Here is a 4,199-nt window from a genome sequence, read left to right on the forward strand (position 1 = left end):
ATAAACCCATGTCACACCCTGGCCTGACCAAATAATAAACGAAAACACAAAATACTAAGACCAAGGCGTGACAATCTCTGAGTGGCTGAAATGGTCAAACCACAGGGAAACTGTGGTGAAGAAGGCCTAACAGCGACTCTTCAACCTCAGGATGCTGAAAAAATATGGCCTGTCTCCGAGGGCCATCACAGTGTTCTACATGAGCACCATCAAGAGCATACTGTCGGGCTGCATCACAGGCTGGTACGGCAACTCCACCGCCGCGAACTGCAAGGCGCTACAGAGGATTGTACGCTCAGCCGAACACACCAGGTGTTGCAGGAAGGCCAAGGAGATAATTAGGGACCCCAGACACCCGACCCATTGCTTGCCCTGCCATTTCCATCACTCAGTATAGGAGCATCATGGCAAAAACTGTAAGACTGGCTCCATCCCCAGCCACCTCAATGGACATTTTTACCCTGTCCCCACCTCAATGGACATTTATCATGCTGAATAGCCACCGCTTGTCAGCTACCTACACCCCATGTACTCTCTCCTGCTCCCCCGGTATTCTTTTATTTAAATTTGTCCTGTATTGTTGGAGTTTAAGAACTTCACTGTACCCCTGTAATTACATATGCAAAGGTGTAAATGTGACTATTAAACTCTCTCATCACTAAAAATGTTCAGCTATTTGGTGAAACAACAGCAGTGTAGTGAACTAATGCTTTCTGCTCCGTTGCTGTGACAATGACGGGCAGCCAGAGACGTGGACAGGCAACCTTGAGCAGCAGGAATGCTTTGTACACAGCCACAGAGGACACATTCTGTCAGTTTAACATATTAACTTTCTGACCTACCCCCACACACACTGACTAAACATCTGCACTGTGTAGAACTGAAGAAATTGTGGTAGCACTTTACTAGGTGTTAGGTGTACAAAGGTGTTAGGTGTTTGGCTGATATACAGAGTTTCAGTTTCTGACATCAGAAAATGCACTTTAGGTCTACTCTTTCATGGGGCGTACATGGCAGTTCCATTATAATGTCATGACATATTTCCTAAGCTGTCATGACTCATGACAGTTGACATAAGATGACATATGTTGTAATAACGCATGACTATTCATGACGACATCATTATAAGGATGTAGGCCTTATGACAAAGGCCTTATGACAGTATTTTACTTAAAATGTTTTACCAAAATGATATATCCTTGTGTAACAGGCTTTTAGTTTCTCTAGTCAGGCCAGGATGATCCTCATACAACAACAATCACCTCTGTTGTTCAGTGTCCTGTGTCCATAATGATGAATGGCTGAGGGGGAGGATTGTATACCATCTCAGCTTTAGCCAAACCCACAGACTTCTCTGGACAGATCCAGTCTTGCTGAGTTAGCCAAGGCTGAGGCACAGAGGCAGCCAAACCACAGAGAGAGAGAGCAGTCCATGGCCCTGTTCAAATACTGTTCAAATGAATCTTTCCTTCTTCCCCTCCTTTGGAGTAATCACTGATCCAACACGAAAGGGAGGTGAAAGCGAGAGAGCTTTGTGTGAGGGAGCTTAGATCATTCATGTTAGAACAGGGATTACCTCAAGAAAGGGAGGAAAGAAAGAAGGATGCATTGCAAAAGTATTGTGACAGGGCACAGGATATATATTACGCTGGATTATGGGAGAGAGATGGGATAAGACTGACAGTAGAATGACACATCTGGGTGCATCTCAATAGTCTAAAGTTCATTTTCCTCACCTGGTCTTCTTGTGTGTGCACTGACAAGCGAAACCACATTCCTCGCAAATATATCAATGTACGTTGCATTCCCCTAGCCTGTGTTCTCAGACCAGTACAGATGAAAGGAACAAAAAGAAGAGGCCACTTTAGACTGTTATATTTACACATCAACAAATCTGTTATGCAGGTGAATGAGGACCCAAAAGCGACTTTACAGAAACAGAGTTTATTCCAAGTCAAAACAGGAATACTGAAACCCTCTAGTCAGTAGAGGGGGACAACTGGAGATGCGACCACAGACTGCAGGTCGCTTCGGGAAGGCGCAGGCCGTAGCTGATCTAGACACCTGCTCACACGCAGCATCTGAAGAAGGCAAAAACATGACAGGACGGAATGAGGACATAGAACAGCAAACAATGATCCGACAAGGACAGAAGCGAAAACAGAGAGAGAAATAGGGACTTAATCAGAGGGAAAATAGGGAACAGGTGAGAAAGAGTAAATGAGGTAGTTAGGAGAATGAGGAACAGCTGGGAGCAGGAACGGAACGATAGAGAGAGAGAGAGAGAGAGAGAGAGAGAGAGAGAGAGAGAGAGGGAGGGGGAGAGAGAGGGATAGAAAGAGGGAAAGAACCTAATAAGACCAGCAGGGGGAAACGAATAGAAGGGGAAGCACAGGGAAAAGACATGACAATCAATGACAAAACATGACAGTACCCCCCCACTCACCGAGCGCCTCCTGGCGCACTCGAGGAGGAATCCTGGCGGCAACGGAGGAAATCATCAATCAACGAACGGTCCAGCACGTCCCGAGATGGAACCCAACTCCTCTCCTCAGGACCGTAACCCTCCCAATCCACTAAGTACTGGTGGCCACGTCCCCGAGAACGCATGTCCATGATCTTCCGTACCCTGACAAGGACGGTGGGGAGGGATGACGAACGGGGGCGCGAAGAAAAGGCTTGACACAGGAGACATGGAAGACTGGGTGGACGCGACGAAGATGTCGCGGAAGAAGCAGTCGCACTGCGACAGGATTGACGACCTGAGAAACACGGAACGGACCAATGAACCGCGGAGTCAACTTGCGGGAAGCTGTCGTAAGGGGAAGATTACGAGTGGAAAGCCACACTCTCTGACCGCGACAATACCTAGGACTCTTAATCCTACGTTTATTGGCGGCTCTCACAGTCTGCGCCCTGTAACGGCAAAGTGCAGACCTGACCCTCCTCCAGGTGCGCTCACAACGTTGGACAAAAGCCTGAGCGGAGGGAACGCTGGACTCGGCGAGCTGGGACGAGAACAGAGGAGGCTGGTACCCAAGACTACTCTGAAAAGGAGATAGCCCGGTAGCAGACGAAGGAAGCGAGTTGTGAGCGTATTCTGCCCAGGGGAGCTGTTCTGCCCAAGACGCAGGGTTTCGAAAAGAAAGGCTGCGTAATATGCGACCAATCGTCTGATTGGCCCGTTCTGCTTGACCGTTAGACTGGGGATGAAAACCGGAAGAGAGACTGACGGAAGCACCAATCAAACGACAGAACTCCCTCCAAAACTGTGACGTGAATTGCGGACCTCTGTCCGAAACGGCGTCTAACGGGAGGCCATGAATTCTGAACACATTCTCAATGATGATTTGTGCCGTCTCTTTTAGCGGAAGGAAGCTTAGCGAGGGGAATAAAATGAGCCGCCTTAGAGAACCTATCGACAACCGTAAGAATCACAGTCTTCCCCGCAGACGAAGGCAGACCGGTAATAAAGTCTAAGGCGATGTGAGACCATGGTCGAGAAGGAATGGGAAGCGGTCTGAGACGACCGGCAGGAGGGGAGTTACCTGACTTAGTCTGCGCGCAGTCCGAACAAGCAGCCACGAAACGGCGCGTGTCACGCTCCTGAGTAGGCCACCAAAACCGCTGGCGAATAGAAGCAAGCGTACCCCGAACGCCGGGGTGGCCAGCTAACTTGGCAGAGTGAGCCCACTGAAGAACAGCCAGACGAGTAGAGACAGGAACGAAAAGAAGGTTACTAGGACAAGCGCGCGGCGACGCAGTGTGAGTGAGTGCTTGCTTTACCTGTCTCTCAATTCCCCAGACAGTCAACCCGACAACACGCCCTTCAGGGAGAATCCCCTCGGGGTCGGTAGAAGCTACAGAAGAACTGAAGAGACGAGATAAGGCATCAGGCTTGGTGTTCTTATTTCCCGGGTGATAAGAAATCACGAACTCGAAACGAGCGAAAAACAACGCCCAACGAGCTTGACGAGCATTGAGTCGTTTGGCAGAACGGATGTACTCAAGGTTCTTATGGTCAGTCCAAACGACAAAAGGAACGGTCGCCCCCTCCAACCACTGTCGCCATTCGCCTAGGGCTAAGCGGATGGCGAGCAGTTCGCGGTTACCCACATCATAGTTGCGTTCCGATGGCGACAGGCGATGAGAAAAATACGCGCAAGGATAGACCTTATCGTCAGAATGGAAGCGCTGGG

The sequence above is a fragment of the Oncorhynchus gorbuscha genome, linkage group LG08, assembly GCF_021184085.1.
Source record: "Oncorhynchus gorbuscha isolate QuinsamMale2020 ecotype Even-year linkage group LG08, OgorEven_v1.0, whole genome shotgun sequence".
Taxonomy (NCBI): Eukaryota; Metazoa; Chordata; class Actinopteri; order Salmoniformes; family Salmonidae; genus Oncorhynchus; species Oncorhynchus gorbuscha.